Raw genomic sequence first — 22,132 nt, forward strand, 5'->3', positions numbered from 1 at the left:
GTACTTGCTATACACGTGCCGCGCTTAGGCACGGCGCATTCTAGGCTGACAATAGCAAGAGACATCGAGTAAGTTGCTCGCGGGCATTCACGTTGTCAGTACCGAACAATATAACCTGTGATACGATTCCAGGAATATGTTGCATTGTCTAAAAACAAGCTGTCATATTTTAGGATTGTATTTGTCTTTGCATAAATCGCCGATTTGCCTTTGCATAATCCCAGAGATGTTATTTTTTCTTCGCAAACTACTTTAAAATATCATCAGATATGACGTAGAATTCTCCAGCACTTGAGCGACTGTGAGGATGTTCTTCTTTTCCTTCAAATATCTGAAATTAACAATATTCGGGCGATGTTTTCCCGCAGAAAACTTGCCCAATTTATGAGCTCGCTTAATCTCAGCGACGTCGAATCCTAGCTGAAATTTACGGACCTCCTTAGGTCCATCTTCCGATCACACAGGCGTTTCCCATAAGCTGGTGTCCTGAACTCCAAACATAGGAGATTGCACCGTCAACAGGGTTTTAGATTCTTCAAGCTTTGCAGACAAAACGTCTAAATAATGTTCATTTTCCTCCCATTTTTTTCGCAATTCGCCAAGAATTGCAAACGTCTGCCCCAGTTCCAAATTTTGACTTAATTGAACATACAGGCGACCGCCAGTCGTTAAGGTAGGTATCAGACAACTTTTGGCTCTCTTCAATTGAGACAGCTTCTTCATCAAGCTGTTTGGGACTTTTAAAACTAATTAACCGTATAACAAATACGATGTTCACTACGAAAATATTACTATATTCTGCGAACACGTACCACGAATGTTCCAAGCACGTTCGGTTCATTCAGATGCCTGCTTCAAACATATGTGTGCAAAGCTTTTTTAAGCGATATCACAGGACTGTCATACAATGATGAAACCTCCAACAAACATAATCCACAGACTGAGTTGCTTCTAATGGGTTGGCGGTGTGACCATCGCTTATCGGTTTGTCACTGATACAACCTGTAAAGCTGAAGAAATATACCTCTGAGAAAACTTAGATATTCAGGTACAATTTCCGGAAAGAACGTTCAACATGGGAGAAGCTAAGCCTGAGTGAAACGGCACGTGCTACTTTAAAGTTTCAACGGTGTATTTGGTTTTAATTTTTACTAAAGAGTTTTAATTTTTTTTATTTTTTGTTGCTTTGTTAACAATTGCTCGTTCATTGTGGTAGGTCTTAATATGCAAGAGACAGTTTTGAGGGGGCAAAATTAATTTTGTTGACAATGCTCACTTGCATAGTTTTCTGCGCAATGAACTGCCTGCCTTTACATGGATGCAATACAAGAATGACGAAATAAGCTAGCCTCATTAAACGTCGGTGTTATCAAGCTAGGCGGGATGAATCGACTCTAGTCTGATGCTCAGGAAGGCTGTAGTTTGATATTTCCAATCCTAGACAAGATATCCGTGTCCGCTATATTATATCTTATTAAGTGCCCGCACGATGAATCACTGGATCGTTTTCTTTTGCCGGTAAGAGGTTCTGCGCGACAAACATGGCCGCAACCAGGGAAGCAAGTAGCCGCATCATTTATAAGTTAATGGAAAGTTGCCGAAAAGTAAAACGGAAAGCAGGCGCATTGGAACTGATGATCATTTTTGCGGCTCCGAGGAGATACAGAGAGCTGCAATCTTGCAAAGCTGCAAACGATAGGCAGGTGACGTAGTGAAGGTTCGTTTTCTTCTTAGGATTGCGTCAGGGACCCGATGACTGGGAACGCCGATGGTGTGCGGATGTTGATGGTCTAAAGAAATGACTGAAAGGACTCCATCAGTGAGAGAGAAATAAAAAGAAATGTCTATTTACAGTACAGATTGAAAGGTGCCCCGACCGGCGTTCCTCACGGCCCTCGCGCGTCTCCCTTCTTCCTTTTCTTCTCTTTCCATGTATCGCTCGAGCCACAGTCGCGTCGCTCACTTTAAAGTCATCCCGAGCGAAAAGAAAGAAGAAACCGAAACTACAGCCGCTGTACCGAAACCCTGCGCATGTCGCCCCTCTGGATTTGTGGATGTCATTTACGTTGACCTTCACACCTCCCCAACAAGTATAAATTTGGGGCCTCAATGTCAGAAAGTTATCACACACAAAAAAAATGTCCGCCCGTCATACACTGGTCGCTCTGGTAAGGTAATTTTGAATGTGTCCGCCAAGGCTCTAAACACCCGTTACTACCAAAAGTGCCTTAAGGCTTGCATAATATGAACTAAAACGTGCATCTAAAAAAAAATCTGCAAAGGCGTATGCAGAAGATATGCTCTCTCTAAACCAGGCTATTTTCCCAAAACCCGCAACTGCCCATTCAGTCATACCAACAACAACAAAAAAATCTCACCAACTTAAAGTCTACAATCCATTTAAAAAGACACACCAAAACTTCGGTTCGCGCATGCGACGAACCAAAAACCATTGCTTGACAAAGCAGTCGCTCCTTCTCTATGCGGTCCGTGTGGACCATGTGGACCTCGCGCTCCACAAGCTGGTCCATCTCGAAGGCTCTCAGCTGCGGCACCCGGCCCCCCACCGGGAGCTCTGTGGCCTTGGTCTGCTTCTCTTTTGGGCTGGGTCAACACTCCTTCCTGACAGGTTCGCCCTCGGCCACTTTGTCGGGGTCTCCACCCTGGGTCGGGGGTGCCTCTTCGCCAGTCGCCGCCACCACCACCGCTAGGTAGCCATCGTTTGCACACCCAGCACTTGCCTGTCGACCGTCGGGCTTGCGGTCCGAGGCGGACATCACCGAGAAGACGTCCCGCAGGTTGCGACGCCCTTTCTTTTTGATCCTGAACGCCTCGCCCCCGGCCGCGGAGACAACCTTGTTCACCGGGAAGCTGCCCGGCTGTAGGTCCGCGTGGGGCACCGCCGTCTCCTGCGGGTACTTGGCCTCGAGGTTGAAGGGCTTGCTCCGGTAGAAGGTGAGCATCTTGCTGAAGGGCAGCTGGTGCCAGCGGGGAAACACCTCTGCCCGACTTTCCTCTCCCTTGCCCGGGCCGTAGCACAGCTCGATAGGGTAGAGCTGGGCGTCCTCTGCCGCAAAGTCTCGCATCTTGAAGATGGGTGACATCATGGCACATTGCAGGGCGCAGCCCCCGACCACCGCCTTGTCCTGGTGCAGTGTCGTGGAGGGCTACCGCTGGAACAACTTGCGGACCAGCTGCTTGACCGCCAGCGCCCAGATGCCACGCCCGACCAGCTTCACCGACTCCACGTCCGGCGGCCGCAGCCCGGCCACCGTCAGCACCCACGCCATCGTGCGCTCGGCTCGCGCTAGCAGCTCGGTGCACATGGTCTCGAAGGTCTCCCGCTTCATCTTGCCCGCAACGTCCCGGTCGTTCTTGAAGCACTCGATCTTGAGCCGCCAGTCGTGCGGGTTGGCACCCATCTGCTTCTTGAGCTTGTCGCACTCGGTGGTGAGGCGCATGAGGGCGCGCCAGTTGGTGGCCACGTCCAGCTTGTAGCGCTCCTTGAACTCCTGGACGAAGTAGCGCAGCAGCACCATGCCGAAGTCGTGGCGCCCGACTCCATCGACGGTGGCGGCCAGCATCTTGAGTCGGTCGTTGTTGAAGGCCACCAGCCCCACCTGGAGCGCCTATTGGCTCATGTCCACAAAGGCCACCACGCGCGGTTTGTCCTCGGGCCGGTTGTCCTTGTAGAAACCGAAGCTGAGCGCCATAGCCGTCGTCTGCGACCTCATTACCTTCGTCAGTGAGCGCGTCTTCAGCTTCACAAACCATCGGTTTCAAGTCAACCCTCCCGCACGCCAACTTTAGGCTGTCGTAGTCATCGGGCGTCAACAGCATGTCTATGCCGTTAACCAATTGTTCAGTGACGGCGCACAAGAGTGGCACCTCTCGAGGGGCATACACAACGTAGCTTGTGGAAAGGGTCATCGGTATATGGCGTAAAACGGCGCTCACGCTGTCCCCGAACGCCCCAGTCAGTGTCACCCTTCCGGCCGACCCCTTCATTTCAGGCGCCACCCCTTTACGCACTACGCTAATCTCCGCTCCGCAATCGATAACCGCCTGCACCATCCTCGGTCCGCATTTCACCTCCACTCTCCGCAACTCAGCACGCGTACCGTTCTGATTGACTTTTATGTCCTGAAACATACTCTGCTGAGATGGTGTTAAATTTGTTGAGATGTTGCCCACCACGGAGTAATTTTTTTGTTCTCCATCTGCCGTCTTACGCGGACAGTCACGAGAAAGTGTCCCATTCCCTTGGAGCTGAAACACTTCACCGGAGAAGCGTTAGGTTTAGTGCCCTGTTTCCGGTTCTCGCGTTTCTCCTCGAGAGAAGTGGCCTCTGCTGTGTTGTATGCGCGGCTCTTAGCTGGCGGGTGATGTCGCTTTTTGCATCGCTCGCCCTCGTCGAAATGGTCAGCCAGCGCAGCCACCTCTACTGGTTTAAGCCATTTTCCGGTCTCATTTAGCGTTACATAGGTCTGCATGTCGACAGGCAAGGAATCTCTAATGCGGTCAGAAACCATTAATGTTAGCCAGTCCTCAAGAGAGTCGATCGAGCGACTTCGAGCATAATACTCAAAGCAGCTCTAAACCCGTGTCGCAAACTGAGTCCAGGATCCTTTCTCCATTCTAGTGGCTTTGAGAAAAAGCCTCCTGTACTCAGCCGGCGACAGTTTGAGTTCCAAGAGAACTCGCTCCTTAACCGCACCGTAATCACTCGCTTCGCCGACAGGCAGCCTATTCACCAGCGCCCGCATGCGCTCCGTAAAATAAGGTCGCACTAGCGAACCCCTCAGGCGCTCAGGCACCTCATATGTCGCAAAGACATTTCCGACACAGTCGAACCAGCTTGGTACGAGCAGTTCAGACGACGGCATTTGTGTCAACACACCCTTCATGAGAATGGAAAAGCTAAGCACCTCTTCCCTCAGGTTGAGTTCTGCGCCGCCTCCACTAGTTCTGGGTCTGTTTTCCGCACGAACTCGCTCTAGTTCAAGCTCTAGACGCACTAGCCGTTCTTTTTCTCTAACAAGCTCAATCTCTTTTTCGATAAGCGAGCTACTCGATCGGCCATCCCGGTCCCCGTCCTCGTGCGTCCCCACGCTCGCTGCTGGTCTACTCTGAGGTGACGGTTCACCTCGCTCTCCGACATCGTTATCATTAGCTCCATCCCGATCCAACGAGGTAACCGGCCTAAGCCGTTCCCCACTGCGTAGCTCCATGGCGGGCACCAGTCAAAATAATCACCTTACCCTTGAAGGTTGACAAGTCCCTATGGCAAGCACACGCAGTCTGTCGATCGGAACAGTCCGGCCCGATAACGGTGTCCGAGTCGTGTAGACGCTTCGCGGGGCTGTGGGTCTGCAGCACTTCCCGAAGCCGCGTCGACGCGAAGTCTCGGCAATCCAAGTCTTCTTCGTTAAACACGGCTGCCGAGGCCCAGGAACTTGCCGCCTCTCTTCTTGTTGAATGGAGTCGCTGTCCGCTGAATCTGCTGAGTCGTTCCAGCCGGCCGCGCCCGCTGACGCAATCCTGTCGACTGCGCCAGTGAAGGTTCGTTTTCTTCTTAGGATTGCGTCAGGGACCCGATGACTGGGAACGCCGATGGTGTGCGGATGTTGATGGTCTAAAAAAATGACTGAAAGGACCCCATCAGTGAGAGAGAAATAAAAAGAAACGTCTATTTACAGTACAGATTGAAAGGTGGCCCGACCGGCGTTCCTCACGGCCCTCGCGCATCTCCCTTCTTCTTTTTCTCCTCTTTCCATGTATCGCTCGAGCCACAGTCGCGTCGCTCACTTTAAAGTCATCCTGAGCGAAAAGAAAGAAGAAACCGAAACTACAGCCGCTGTACCGAAACCCTGCGCATGTCGCGCCTCTGGATTTGTGGCTGTCATTTACGTTGACCTTCACAGACGTGCGTTGTGTTGCAATCACAAAACGCAAAGTGCAAACCATTGTAAATCCAAAAGGGCAACGGTGGCCGAGTAGGCTACCGCACAACTGCTCAGAGCACGTGAAGGAAGCTTGCGAGCTATAACATCCAGGAAATCCTGGGTTCAAACGCCGCTTTTGCCCTTTCCAATCTGAACGAGAATCGTATCGGCATCCGGTCGTGCATCACTACTGAATGGTACTCGTGTTACACGCCCGCAGGGTTACCGCTGTAAAAGCGCGCCTGCGGCGTTTTTTCATGTCTTATCTGCGTTTTCACATCAGCTCCCTTGTGCCTGTAGCACCGGTGGTCCCTTGAGTGGAATACCGCACTTTCCAAACGCTGTCTTTCTAAAACTTACGTTTATAAAGGTTTCGGATGACTCTCAGAAAGTTTATAATTGATACGTTTTGTTTATTTCGAGTAATGAACAAATTAAATACAGACACCAATTAAATATTTAAGTTATAGTGACCACTAGTCACCTGTAATAAACCTTATTGTTCCGACAGACGGCTTTGTTTAAAAATAAATATGTGAAAAATAAAATCATCATCCTATAAGCAGTGACATCAATTTTGTGAAAACGTTTGTTTCTGAGCATACAATTTTCCTCCCATATCAACTTAGTCGCAGAATAGCCAGGTTGTTATGCATGTTTTCTAATTTTCGTGTTGTACATATTATTATGATATGTATACTTCCCAAGTCAGCTTTTTTCTGAATTCCTATTCTTACATTAAAAACGCTGGTGTTAGCGGATATTAGTTGCAGAGTTTATGCTTCTGAAGCAAGCTGCAATAGAAAATTGAAATCTACCATAAATAATAAAATTTTCCCAACAAATCAAAAAATTCATGTTACTGTTTTTTTTTTGGCAAACATTACCTTGTTTATGGGAATTATATTTGTATCTACCGCCAAAACATGCGTGATTTGTTCAGTTCATTTCACTTGGAAGTTTGACGTCCAGGGTATGTTGCTTTATTGTTTGAATGTTGCGCGGCTCCGTATTTATGTACGAAATGTATTGTATGAACATTAGCCCTTTTATTTAGGAATAAATGTTGGTTCTTAGAGAGTTACTTTGGAATTTGGCCTATCCATACGTGCTGTTTTCTGCATAAGAAAATTCCTAATGCATGCCTGCTATTTCTTGCTTTAAAATTCAAACCACTATTCACGAGTAAAAAAATAATAAAAATGACGAAAAACGGCGATTCCAAATGCTGTCCGCTCTACGGCCGCTTTCCCTTAGCGTTTGTTATTTCTTAAGAATCGCCTCTTGTGACTTCAAGTCGTGCAGTGTGTTCTGGAACCAACAAGAATGGTGCATTGACCCTCGCTAGGTTTTCAGTTATCACAATCTGGATTGCAATTATGGTAAGAAGCTAATACAGTCTAAAGAAGGAACGCCACCTCAATTTTTCATCTCTCCACATGATAATGAAAAAAGTAAAAGAAACCCTGCAAGTTTTATTAGTTTGGTATAGAGTTATAGAGAGCGTTGGTTACTCTCACCTATGAATGAACATTTGAATATGTTGTTTTACAGCGATATGTGTTATGGGCTTTTAGAACAGCAACATTAACAACGTCCGTTGTTGATGATGCAGTTCTAGTTGTTGTTAATGTTGTAGTTGGCGCAGTAGGGAGTCCGTCGTCGATGTTGCCTAATTATTGAAAAGGATAATCTGCCACCACGCGGGAGTGAAACCTAGTTCCCTGCGTCCGAAGCGGGGGTGTTACGACAGAGCTACAGCAGAGCGTTAAGAACCCGCTTTACACTTACGGTTTGTATAGTACCCGACGCCCACTGCCATAGTCTCCTCTATACTCACAAAGCGTGGCAGTTCGCCGACAGAGCCATAGAAAGCTTGGTCGCAGGTTTGGGGGGCGAGCATTTTTCGGGGAACCTGGACGTCAGCGCAGAGCTTTTGCACCGGCAAGGACTCGAAACACGGTTTTCAAAAGCGCCGAGAAAAGAAGCGGTAGCCCGAGAAACGCGAGGAGCACGAGCGGGCATTCCATCACTAGCAGTGTGTTTCCGCGTCTCGCGACAGCGGGGCGCCTGTCACGTTGCTCTCCTCTCATCCGTTGTCTGCCGCTCTACCATTTCAATTTCGGCGGCCACCTCTCGTGACGATCTGCTAGGCTTTGTCAGTATAGAGGAGGCTATGTCACCACATGCACTACTGAAAAACACAAATAAATAGGCGACAAAAAAAAAAAAAAAACGTCGTGGCACTGTCAATGCCAAGAGCCCTTGCATGAAGATGCGCCTTAACGCGCTTCGGAACAAAAAACAAACAAAAGTGTTCGAAGGAAAATGTTGACATTTTTTTTTCTTAGCCTTTTTTCTATGCGCTCCATGATGCATGAACGCGAAGGCCGTTCCCCGTGACGTGTCGCACCTTGAGCCGTGGCAGTACTGTGATCTAACGCAAGACTACTCAATTTTCTTCTAGTGCCTTCAGGCTAAGCGTGATCTTAGTTCTCAAACAATGGATTTTCATGGAGCGCCGTATAAGTCATTTCAAAATTCTCCGGCCGGGTTCTCTGAAAAAAAAGAAAAAAAAAAAAAAGAAAAAAAAAATATATATATATACAAAAGCAATTTTTGAGCCATGACAATAATAATCTTCAGCCTGGAGATCATCGACTTTGCCTGTTTATACATGAAAAAACACGAAAGGTTAACCGCATTTCTGGTTCCTACAGGTATTTGAACCGTATTGTTTAAAAGACTTGATTTATCACTTTGCTTTCACGGTATACGTGGAGCAAGGGTATTTTATACGACCCTCAAACACAAAAGGTTGGTGCAGCCAAAAGAGCGTGTGTGTGAATAACATGTTTTCATGCTTGAACAATAATTATTGTTCCCCAGCAGATGAGTGACAGGCGATTTTTCGCTAACGAAAAGAAGAAAGTGCGATCGTGCATTGGAAACCTATATCAGCGAGTAGCTATAAAAGCGTAACGCTATCCTAAGACATGCACTGTGCCTGCGTGTATACGCATGTGTAAGCCTCGAGTGACAATGATTGCTCTCTTTTTGGGAATTCTGTTGTTATGTCACAGCCATGGTACTTTTTCTGAAAATTGCGAAGGAGATTTTCCTGATGCCAACGAGGTAAGAAAATACGATTCATGTACCACGTTTATAGCGAGGTGACGGATAAGCTTCTTTTCTTAATATCTTAAATCCCCCTCCCCCCCCCCCCCCCCACATGAAGGTGCATAAATGCACGTATGACGCTTGTATTGTTAGGGTGACGCTGTCGGCAAAAGCGAGGACAGGATGGCACGAGATGAGAAAACTCACAAAGAAATTATGAAGGCCGGGCATTCACGTGGGGCATGGCGCAACACGGGCGTGCGCGCCACTACGCCGTCGACGTCTTACCCTTCCTAATAGTATGTTCAATTTGAAGGGGAACTCTCATCGGCTCACAGGTTGCCTCTAGATTTACAACAGCATTCTTACACCGATGATGACTTTTAATACATAATGTTCATGGGCTGGAGTTCATGCAAAAAATGTCGCACCCGAGTGTAACGAAAAATTGTTACACAAAAGTCGAGTCAACGGAAATCATGCAAAGCCCATCGTAGGCAATGCGTTATTATCGAAGAAAAAAGTAGCAGTCGTGATATATTATACGAACTCACGATCACGCTAATTTAAAAAGAAAGAAATCGATCAAGCTGCTCAGTGAGAATCAAACTCTAGACCTTGAGAACCGCAGCCCAAAGTTTTTGTTCGGCGTCATGGGAAGTTTACTTTTATTTATTTTCTTAATGGCTGGGAAGTGAATTACTGTTACTCACATTTTTGTGCCTTCAGATGCGCGATGAAGTAATGCACCATGTATTTTGGTAAAAATATTAAAATCCTCACGTTTAGAGGACGGCTTCAAAAATAATTGTCCATTCGTGTGCTCGTTAAACGGCTTGGCACAGGTTTTACACTTGAAGTACAGTGTACAGAAATTCACATGCAGTTACTGTACTTCGATATCAGCGTGGCGGACAGGAATTCGTCTCTGAAAGTCTAGACAATCCTGGCAAAATTAGCATGTCATGGGGAACACCCGAGTTAATATCTATGAACCGGATCGTCCGTGGACAACTAAAAATATTGTTTTATGGACTTGAGAGCGTCCCAGTTTAAATATGGCAACACAACAAAAACTAAATACGTGTTCGCGTGTCTCGACCGGGCAGCGCAGGCAAGTCTGAATACGAACACCGTTGAGAATGGTCGCCCAGTCTGCATCTTCCTCGCATTCTTTGATTGAGGTCTTGCGGAGTACCTGCGACCCTGAAGAGGAGTTCATTACATTCTGAAGCTTCGACATCGACGACTGTCGACTGCGATGAGCTGCAATAGACAATCCTCCACGGCCGCTCCAGCCGCTGCAGCCTGCCTTGCTCCCAGCCAGGTCCGACATCGTAAGGTTCTTCTGAAGTCCTTGAAGATGACGTGGAAGATTTGCTGGACGTCTACCAGCCAGTATGCCTTTACAACAAATGGGATGATGAGGCTAAGCTAGGCAATTCCATATCCTCCCTTTCCAATGTGGCTAAAATGTGGTTTACGAACCAAGAGGATGAGATTGCTACATTGTTACTGCTCCAGAACTCAGCTAGCCAAAACAAGCGACGAATTTAGGCAAAATAACAATGGAAGCGTATGTAGATTATGTTCAATTTTTCGGCATTTTGATAACGGTTATTAATTACTAACATACCAGTCATCCAGACTTGTACCGTACGCATTACAAGTAATCAAATTTCTTGTAATGGATTACTTTTTAGAGTAATTTCGTGATCAGTTGATTACTTTTATTAGGCAGTAATCACAAGACTAATCCGATTACTTTTTGAAGTAATAAAATTACCTGTAACCGTTACACTTTGTCCACGGGACCCCCCCCCCCCCCCCGCCACACGCCTTTGTTTTATGAAATGACAAAAATAAAATTTGGTTTTTTTTTTCGAATGGAAAAAAGAAAGACTTTTGCAGAGCTGTAGGAAACGAGGACAATCCCTTTCTATGTACAGTTTCTGTAGAATGTCCGCTTTTTTTTTTACGAGCTGGGACTGGGAGTGGGAAGCCCCAGGGAAGCCACAGTGCGTGACAAAGGCCATTCAGGGCGAAGTTTGAGGAAGCAGAATGTAGCTTTGTGGGTCCTTCGTTCAAACTAGCCGCCTCCACGCACACACACACAGAAATAAAAAAAAAATAAAAAAATCCTGCTTAGGGTACCTACTCGCAGCCCGTAGGAGAACCGGAACAGAAGAATGCCTAAAGCGGATGCAAAATATAACAAAGGCAGTTGAAATATTTCCCCATTTCTCCTACGTGGACTTTGTGACAAGCAATGTTTCGAGTTGAGAAGTGGTCGGGGCGATCTTTTCCGCTAATGTATACTACACATGATTCGTTTCAAATCCTGGAGCTGCTGCTCGTTTGTATAACATGCAAGCTCATCCACTTGTGAATAATAAAATGAGCGACGCAAACTTTGAGCGACAACCCTTGCTCAAGCTTAACAAGATCTAGAACCCCCTCCGCTACCCCCCCCCCCCCCCCCCCCCACACACACACACACTGGCGAACGCCCAAATTATTAAACGTCTTCAAACGAATTCTACGCTTGTGTCCGCATTGTGAAGGTCCACGAAGAGGAAGCCAGTTTTTCTTCTTCAATACTTGTGCAAATGTGAAATATAGGTTGGAAGTAGTTCATTGTTATGAGCGCTAAAGATGTGTCTTCACACAATAAAGTAATCGGAAAAGTAACGATTACTTCTTTAACTAATGTCCAATTACTTTTTCCGTCGAGTAATCAAGTAATCTAATCGAATACTTTTAGCCAAGAGTAATAGTAATTGTAATCGATTACTTTTTTTTAGTAACGTGTACAAGACTGCAGTCATCTCACTATTTAAAAATACCCCGTCGTGCAACTTTGTAAATTGTTAAAAAAATGAAAGGCGCTTACAACTACGTGTAATGCCGAATTAAAGCGCAACTCTTGAGGAGGAGGGGAGGGTACGGAGATGAATGTAGGCCGCTCCTCCCCTCTGTACCCTCTCCTCCTTCTCGCCTCCTCCTCCTCCCCTGCCCTCTTCCTCCACCCTCCTCCTCTCACTCTTTTTCCCTGCACCTCCCCCTTGTCCTCCTCCTCTACGCCTGCCCCCTCATGACGTCACTCGTTAAAGCCCTCGTGAAGTAAAGGTCCTGACCTTCTTCGTGATCTTCACGAGTGACCGTGACGTCACACTTGACGTCATCGTGGGACGTTTCCCATAATGCAACGCGCGGGACACTCGTGACGTCCGTCGTGATGTCACGGGGACGTCATTATGGGAAACGTCCTATAATGCAACGCGTGGGTCGAGAGACACGCGCGTTTCATCATGGGGCGTTTAGCCATAAAGCAACGGGTGGTTACGCCGACGGCGATGGCGACGGTGAAAGGGACATCGCTCAAGCCGGAAATAAACGCCTTAAAGCTGCGCTTAAAAAAAAAAAAAAAAGAAACGAAAGGAACATAGGGCATAAAGTATGCGGGCTTAAAATATATCTCTTCTCATTATATCTAATTCCCGGTAGCTTTTATCGAGCACCTGTTTTCGGGCTTCTCCCTGGTTTCAAAGATTTCGAGCGTGCGTGTGATGTTTTAAAAGCTAGAAAAAGCACCTTCACACAGTGCATGAGCAGGGCGAAAAAAACAATAAATACTGTGATTAATAAGCAGACAAAGTGCACCCGTTCATGTTCACTTTGTCTTCCTTGAGGGTTGACGGTTACTGTTATGTTCGATAGTGGGATTGGTTGCTGTATATTAAGAAGACTCCCAATTGAAAATTTTGAGCTGTGTTGAGAGACGGTATTGTGCTCGTCCCCTTGCTGTGCACATGGGTTGTTTATATTAGTATTTCATGTTTTGGATGACCATCATGAAAAAATCCCATACGGCTCACAACCCCTTAGCAACGCATTAACCATAAAGCAACGCATTCACCATTAACGCGATCATAGTGGAATGTCACGCTGTCAACTAGCTGAAAACGCCGCGCCGTGCCTTTACATAACGCCGTGAGAATGGTCTACATGACGAGAGGATTCTTCCGGATTTCGGTTACAGCAGCCCTCAGTAATTGCTAGTCCTTGTGGACTCCAGATGGGCTAAGGTAGTGTTCATGTCGGTCACACCTGCTGCAAAAACCGCAGAGAAACAACAATTGATTTTCGCAATTTTGGAATACAAGAAGTTGTATTTACAGAGTCTCTTTCGACAGAGTTACAGCGTTCTCATGGGTAGCGCAAGTTCGTCTGCTCATTTTGCATAGCTGTAATGGTGTCAGAACGACTCCGAGCTTCGATTGGTTCTGAATAAAGGATAGCGGGTGCACCTGAAGGCCGCTTGCTTTGAGGTCTACCCACTATTCTTCAATAAGAGCCAATCACAGCTCGGCATCGTTCTGACTTCACCTGCACTGTTGCGCAAGAAGCAGACGATTTGTTCACTGCATTAACCTCCGAATTTCACAACAAGCTGTGCGATTCTGACCACCCTTCGTCCAGCGGGATCGCGTCTAGTTCGAGGGTTCAAGCACGTCAGTAGTGGAGGCTCGCATGGCACATCCAACTGGGTAACGTCAAGTTAAATTTTCAAACACGTCTGATTAACGCGCTCGCCGGCAACCAAACATACTCAGTGACTGTTTTAGAGCGCAGCTCTTAGGCGCGCGTTTCCGGCTTCAGCGGCGTCGCCGTCGCCGTCGGCGCAACCGCGCGGTGCATAATGGGTGAATTTCCCCGCTAAATCTAGCGGAAAAAAATTTCCCCCCTAAATCAAGCGGAAAAATTTCCTCGCCAAATCTGTCGGAAAAATTTCCGCGCTAAATCTAGCAGAAAAAGTTTCCCGCTAAATCAAGCAGGAAAATTCCCCCGCTAAATCTAGCGGAAACATTTTCCCGCTAAACCTAGTGGAAACAATTTCCCCTATAAATCTAGCGGAAATATTCCTTTGGGGGTCACGTGACACCCCCAGGTCACGTGACCCCCAAGATCACTTGACCCCCACGTGAGCTTGGGGAGGGGGTCATGTGACCCCACCAAGGTCACGTGACTGCAGCCCAGGTCAGGTGACCCCCCCCCCCCCGGAACACGTGCACCTCAATGCCCTTCCCTCCTCCTCTTCAAGAGCTGCGCTCTAATTCGGCGTTACAGGGAATTGTAAACGGCTTTCATTTTTTTTTCTTTTTTGTCACATGTTTTTACGGTCTATGTGAAGGGAGTGGTCGGATTGAGGGGGAGGGGGCTTGATGATTTTGTATAACAGCGGGAGTGCTTCACTCGTACACGGACGCCGCTTCGGAGAATGTGAAGTTTTCTCGAAAATTTGCTTGCTTACGGCCCTATTGGTGCCCTATTACGCGCCATTACTGTAACTGGTTGCTTACAGCCAATAACCACTAGCCATCGTTTCGCCGCCGCTTTTTTTGTGCTTCTTCCCCATATTCCGTCGCCGTCAACGCTCCTTGGTTCACTGTCACGAGTAGTTTTATCTCAAACAAAGAACACGAAAGGGCCAGGGTCGTCTCGTGCTTGCGGAAGTGCGTGATGTTCAAATAAGCCAGTCAGAGCCCTGGATTTGCTCCGTCGTTTTACTCCGTGAAAAAGTTCCAATACGGACCACGGGCCAACGCCTGGGTAACCATGCCTGAGGCTTCGCAGAGCGTGGCGTTTCTTCGCCGGCACCAAATCGCAACATGTAGTCTTATACAGCATTACGGAGCCAAGGAAGTCACCAGGGGGCACAGGCGTCGCAAAACGATGTTTCGGATAGAGGCCCGCCAGAAGCTGCCATGGCTGCTATCAAGCCGTCAGCGAGCCATAGAGGGACGTATCCCAGAATCACCTTTTCCGGTCCTTCTCCGTCGAAGCTCAAGAGTGGAATATGTGTCCATGGTGTCGACAAGAGCTGCTTTAGGTGCGCCTGCGAGCGTGAAATATATTATGAAATCCGCTGAATGAATTCAGATTAGTGTTTCCATGGCACTAGGGGCGTAATTTGCCGGTGTAAAAATAATTTCTCAAACTAGAAATTAACAGTAGGCGTTTAATAATTACAGTTATTTTGTTTCGCTTGTAGTATGCTGGTGCAAACTCCACTTTCTTTCCTGCGCTTTGCTTCGTGACTTGCCAGCGCATTTTAATTTGATAGTGTCTCACCCGTTCCTTACAAATACCGAAAAACCCCGATTTTGACGTAGAGCTTCTTTTTTCTTCGCACTGGCAAGGGCGCTCAAAGCTAGGAAGTCGCTGTCACAAAAAATTGGTCACTGAAGTGACGTTACGCACGTCAAAATAAGATTGAAGTTATATTAAACGCGGAAATTGTAAAAAAATAAAAAAAAAAAAAAAACCGCGACCTTTCATGCGTGTCGACGGTCCTCGCACTGCGGTACACCAATTACGCGGCGAACATGCCACCGCCTCCACCACGAAGGCGCCGTTGGCTTCTTTCATCCGTACGTGCTTCTCCTTAAAAAAAGAAACTTCGTATCGCATTTTTGAGATGGCCCGATAGCGCTCCCAGGTTTTTTTCCTCCACTTTCTTGGCACACAATTCCGCATATGCAACTCAGATATGGCGGCCCGGGGGGATGTATAATTGCTTCTACGGTACTCTGAGCCACGGGCACTCACTTCTGATACAACCGCTGTCGTCATACGGCACGAGTCAGCAGACGGATCTCTAGCTGCCATAAACAACGCATCTGAGACGAGTATACAAGTCACAACATCTCTTCAATTACTCCCCTCTTATTTATTGTGCCACCAGCACGTAGTTCTGCGGAAATTTCTGCAGCATTGTACACCTATAAACCGACCAATTTTATTATTTAAAATGAAGGTTGATGCATTACTTTGAATCTTAACCGAAATATAAAACGAAATTTAAAAAAAATATATGCTTTATCAGTAGAATGCATAGACAAAAATGCTGCGGTACATGTTTTACGTATTCTTTTTCGTACTTCTCTTGTGATACAGAGAGTTATTTCACCCTTCTGACATTTCAGCTGCTTACATTGAGGTTAGTGAACATTCTGTTTAAATACCTAACTATATTTGCAGGTTATGAAGGAGCTACCTCAAACATTCATGCTTCAATCACTTTTAAATCATACGAAATTAGAATGTCGTTATCAACATTTCTACAATCACACCGAGGGAGCTCAGACCTACAGAAAATACGATTATAAATTTATCTTCGGTGGTTTTGAGTAAGTACTAAATATATATTAACATTACAAACTGTATCGTGCGTGTATCACAAAAAAAAATCGGCGTTTTAAACTGTGTCCTTTGCAGACTTGGCAAAACTCTCTATGTAAAAAACGTGACAGGGTACAGCATCTCTATCCCAAGTAGCACAACTCGCTGGTTTGGGAATGGGGCGGTACCGGTCTGCCGGCAAGATCCTACTGGCCCGACGCTGGAAACGCCCCGTGGGGCGACAACGGGCCAGTGAGATTGCCAGTCACTGGCCAGCGACTGGGACTGACTGGGACGCCCGGCACTGGGCGTCCCAGTGAGTTCCCGGGATGCTGCCAGCACAAACCCCCAGCGTAGTACCAGTAATACGGTAAGATACCAGCAAGACCCCAGGCTAGCGGCCTCAAGCCATACAGTTCCCGGTCTTTTTTCCCAGCGAGTTCCCGGGCTGCTGCCAGCACAAATCCCCGGCATAGTACCAGCAGTACCGCAAGATACCAGCAAGACCCCAGGCTAGCGGGCTAAAACCATACAGTTCACGGTCTTGTTTTCCATGCTAACATTTGGTTTTGTGTGCAATTCACACCTGGATAGAAATGATGTAGTTCATAACAAGGGTTATTTTAACACGTAATGTGTGTAAACAATAAATGAAACATACAAAATTGTTACCGTCATTGTTTTTTGTCAGTTGCAGTGAAGCTACAGTCGGCTGGTAATCATGCACTTGTCGCCAGAGGAGTGCGCTGAATGAAAGAGGCTGCATGTCACGGGCCTAGGAAATTTTCTTCACACTTCTCATGCAGCTTGTGATGCAAGTCGACCATGCACCCGAGAAGGCAAGTCCTTCATTACAGCGCCTGTAAAGAGAATCGACACCACAGTAGAATGACAGGGTAAATCAATACCAGCTGGACGTGACAATCCAGAAATTCCAAACTGGGGTGAGGGGCATGAGACAAGCAGCCCATGTAAAAGGAAATTTTTTTGTAGCTAATGCACTAATTGTCTTTATTTTATTTTCAATCTGGAAACTATATCAAAACAAGAATCCCTAAGGGACACACCTGTAACAACACACTGGATGACCAAGGGGCGAAAATGGTCCAGTTTTCTCATAATCAAGGTCAGCTATTTGTATGAAAAAGGCCCACTTCAGAGAAAGGCTTTAGGAAATCATCTATTTTAATTCAAAAGGGCATGTCGAGAGACGGGCGAGCTTGGCAGAGTAGTTGGCATGTTGTTTAACACTGACGTTTGTTACGATAGGTGTGCAGTCCCCGATATCTACATTCAGCATTTTTAGGTAAACATAGCGATTCATTAGCATTACTGAGACAATGACAAATCATATCCTTGACATATACAGCTCACCGTTGTACACATACTAATGAGATTGGGTAGACACAGGTAAACATGTAATGCATTGCAGAGTATGACACCCCGGTTCCCACATAACGGCAACTTGACGACTAAAAGTCATCTGCAGACTTCATGAAATAAAAAATAGCGACATACACAAAAACTAGTATATATTATCAGCGTCCACCATCAAACTCACATTCAGTGTTTTCCATCGGCATGCCCTAGCCCTTTAAAATGCCCGCAAGCCTCACTTACTTTAAGCATATGACATCCCATGAGATGAAACATTCCCTCGTTATCATCATTAAGATGTCTACAGGTGCGAACAGTTCAGGGATATCAATTGAAAGATACCAAATCAGTAGTGAGGTAGTGTACAGTGGCTGGTAGATGCAGGTTAATATGTATGGGACATCTATTTTCTAAGTGATATTGTTTATCTGGTCAATTTTCTTCACATACCCATCACATGCTGGGACAAGGTTCTCAATACAGTGGAAAACAGGAAGGAGGAGTGAGTTCCAGATTTAGTTTTGCACAAGTTATGTGGCAACTGACTTCATCCTCTTAGAATTTATTAGAGTGGATCTGGGTGTAATGATGTCTAGCCCGACAATACTGCCAGGAGCACATGTCCCAAAACCTTCAGAAACGGGTAGAGGAAGTTTTAATCATAATTTCCGTATTGCGATGAGAGCTGCTCACACTGAGAATTGATGTGAGAAGTGTCGGCATCCCTCTGTCTGAAATATCTATGCGTCAGCCACCCCCTATCAGAAAAAGTTTTAGCTGAGCGCTTTTTACGGCCCGCTCAGCTCAGCCACTGAGCGGGAAATTAACCAGGCATGCACGTAACGCTCAGTCGGCAGTGGCCATAGGGGTGCAGGAATTGTCTTCTCCATCGGCATCTGCGCTCCGGTTGGTCGTTGCTGACTGAGCGTTGTGTGCATGCAGGTGCTTTCCTTTTGAGTGGAGCGGGTCTAACAATGCTCAGATAAAACTATCTAATGTCTATGTCACAGCCTCAACAGCCAAACGAGCAGTCTTCTTCCTCGCTTGCACAATAGACCAAAATTGCACTGCATACTGCTTTAGAGGCTTGTTGGCATGTTTCACACTCACTCTCTGCAGACAGCTAGGACTATCGGTAAGCGAGGGGAAAAAAAGTGTGAACACATATCATGCATGCCAAAACAAAACATCAATGGGACTACACGAGACTGCATTAAAGTTGCGAATTGGGCGCGTTTTATACTGCACAGCCACTCGCTGAATCACATAAGTGTCACACTTCCGAGCTTGAAGTACAGTCGTGATCTTTACGAGTGTGAACAAGCGATCGTCGACTGTTCAGTACTGGGAGCATCATGCACCAGCGGACTTGCTCTCCTTTTAAAATGCCTTGCGAACCAAGCATGGTAAGTCATCTGATAAGGAGAGAACGTCACCACGGACAGCACTGAGCAGTTGATAATCACCTCCTTACCCTTCATATGGATCAAGTCTCTACTTGGCCAAAGTAGGCAGTATGTGTGCAGCAGAAACGGCTGTACTGAAATCTCAAAAGGATGAAAGATCAGAACAGGCTTGGTGAGGTTTCACGTTGCAAGTATGCCCATGCAAACTTCACTTTCTAAAACATAAACACGCATTTCAAATTGTCATCCAGGACAAGCTGCTATTACACAGCTGTATATATAAGGCAGCTTACCATCAACAACCTTCGCAGACTGCCATGGACCTAATCCTCGGCTTGGCTGATGATGCAGGAACGAATTGGCCTAGTCGATGCTAGCTTCCGTTCGGCAAGGGCTGCACTGAGTATAAAGATGAAAAAAGTGTTGTAGATTATGTGAAACAAACAAAAGCAATCCTAGCATCCACAATTCGCTAGAGGCACTGAAAACAAAAATAAGAGGTTGGGTCAATTATTTTAATGCAATATACTTCGGACACATATCATGACTGCAGGTAAGATATTTGCTGCCTTCAATCTAGATCTGCTTGAAAATTTACAAGCCAAATAACAAATATTTTATAAGCTGAAATATATTTTGCTGGAACTACAAAATCTGAAGACTATCTCTGCAAATATGGTGCTATCTAGTACATCAGAGATGAGTAGAATTGGATTACAGCGTCCCCCTTACAAAGATTGAAGCAAAACAAGTATAGAATCTGCCGTGCCACTACAGTAAAACCTTGTTAATTCGGATCTCATGGGACCGGCAAAAATGTCAGAATTAACCGAAAGTAGAAATATAGAAAGGACAAAGAAAGCTGCGCGAAAACGTTGCCCTGTGACAAACCTTTATTTTGAGAAACAATCTGTTATTACCGCCTGCTTTCTGGACGACACTTGGGCGAAGACTGCAATTTTCCTTAGCGCGGTCGAGTGCTCCACCGCACTCGCACTGTCGGAGCTACGCATCCCGTGCGCTGAGAATGTAGCACAGCAAGGCCTCTTCTAGTTTTGGGTGCACCACCTTCCAAGGCCGCTTTCTTTTCGCGTTGAACTTCTCGCTCTCAAAAGCCCGTAGGATATCGGCCAAAATGTTTACGTACGTGGCCAAAGTGCTTCTCTTGACGTCGAAACTTTCCATAAGTTGTCGAAAGACGCCGCCCTTTAAGGCCCTCAGTATTTCCACTTTCGTTGCTAAATTCTTAGCCTAGTACAGCTGCAACGGAAAACGAGTAGCACAACTGACCAGTAATCGGGGCGGCGAAATCGCGACACCCGGCGCCATTTTTTCCGAGCGCCGATAGCGAGAGTGCCAGTCACGTTGCAATTTACAATGCGGGGGTGGCCGACGAAAAATTGAGGGATAGGATAGTTGTTAAAATGGCGGGCTTTAGGATCCCCGCGTTGAGGCATAAAACGTGACTGTCACTCTCGCTATTGGCACGCTCGGGAACAATAGCCCCGCGTATCGAGATTTTTCCATTCCGGTCGTCGGTCACTTGTGCTACCCTTTTTCCGTTGCAGCAATGCTTCTGCCGCTTCCTTGCCAGGAGAGTAACGCGCTGAAGCACGGCGATCCAGAGCAAAACTGGTGCGAAACACGGAGAACCGAAAAACCATGGGAAAACCGGAAAAATCACGTGCGCACTTCGGATGGATATCGGTTATACCTTTTGGAACAGACGGTAGATAGCGCCACCTGCCGAATTCGTCCGAATTTACGATAAGGCGCCGCGTTCCCTCTGAATTAATGAGCGTTTGCTGCCATGGACTAATACATACGTTTGACGGGACCGAATCGGCAGTTCAAATTATCCAAATTTCCAAATTAGCGGGGGTTGAATTAACGAGGTTTTACTGTACAACAGAAACGACTCTACCGTGATCTCGTGGGGATCAGAGTTCGGAACAGGCATGAAGGATTTGGCACGAGAAATATGCCAATGTCATTATTCATTTTTGCAACATTAAAATGACTCTGAAAGTGCGACCAGCTGCAGGGTGTATTAATGCAAATCTTGTGAGTGCTGAATTGTAGGCACAGTGCCCTGGTTGTGTTCATGCGCGATATATGACCAAATACCATAGAGACCAATACTGCAAACCTCATCGAAAACCAATGGGTGCGGTGGCGAACGGCGGGAGTGGCGCTGTTCACCTCTCTTGCCGTTCATTTGTTTTTGTGTGTTGCCACTTCCAATGGGAAGGCTTCAGCCATTATTGGGAACACTAAATAAACAAATAAAAATGCAAGCACAACACACACAGCAATACTGGCAGCAAGTCGAGACGCACTTCTGTTGTAAACTCAGCATTCCGCTTACGAATGGGATGCGCAATTTCCCTACAGGATTTCATTCCACGTAAATGGCATCGGAATTGCTAAAGGCCAGTCCCTAAACACAGTCTGCGTTAAAAATAATCCTATCAGCAATAAGTTTCTATTATATTGCTCAATATATAAAGAACCTTACCATGAACAGCCTTGGCAGTCTTCCATGAAGCCTGGCCTTCAGCAGAGGAAGCTGTCATTCTGTGTCGTCTCAGGACACTCGCACCAGAATGGCGAAAGTGAATGCCAACTTCTACCCGGTAAGGACTGCAGTAAGTATAAAAATGAAAACACAGATTATAATATACGATAAAAAATATCATAGACCAACGTGAAAAAAGTGCACAAAAAGACAAGGACAAAAGGACAGGAACACATAGGACGCAGACTGGTGCACACTCACAACTTGATCTATTGAACATAAAAGAAAAAGGATCAGAGAAATCAGAAAGGCTGTGTTCGGAGAATGCGAGCTTCAGAAACCAGGGCGTGAGCAAAAGATGTCAGGTAGACTGTTTTACAGACACTTTGGAAATAACAACAGCCTTTCCATGTAATAAGGTGGTGAGTTCATTCTGATTGAACATCCGGAAAAGTAACAAACAAAAAACAAGGAATAAAAGAGAGGAATACATACACTACATACGAGTGTAGACTCCCAACTCACAAATTGGAGAAGAAAAAAAATAAAGAATGCGAAAGGAGCTTTAGCAAAAGTTCGAA

The 22,132-nt window shown here is 46.3% G+C and overlaps 1 pseudogene; it reads right to left on the reverse strand.

The window, feature by feature from the left end:
* Nucleotides 1–252: 252 nt before the first annotated feature.
* Nucleotides 253–4,493, reverse strand: LOC121834550 (annotated as a pseudogene).
* Nucleotides 4,494–22,132: the final 17,639 nt, after the last annotated feature.

Source organism: Ixodes scapularis, unplaced genomic scaffold, assembly GCF_016920785.2.
Source record: "Ixodes scapularis isolate PalLabHiFi unplaced genomic scaffold, ASM1692078v2 ptg001361l_1___fragment_2___debris__unscaffolded, whole genome shotgun sequence".
Taxonomy (NCBI): Eukaryota; Metazoa; Arthropoda; class Arachnida; order Ixodida; family Ixodidae; genus Ixodes; species Ixodes scapularis.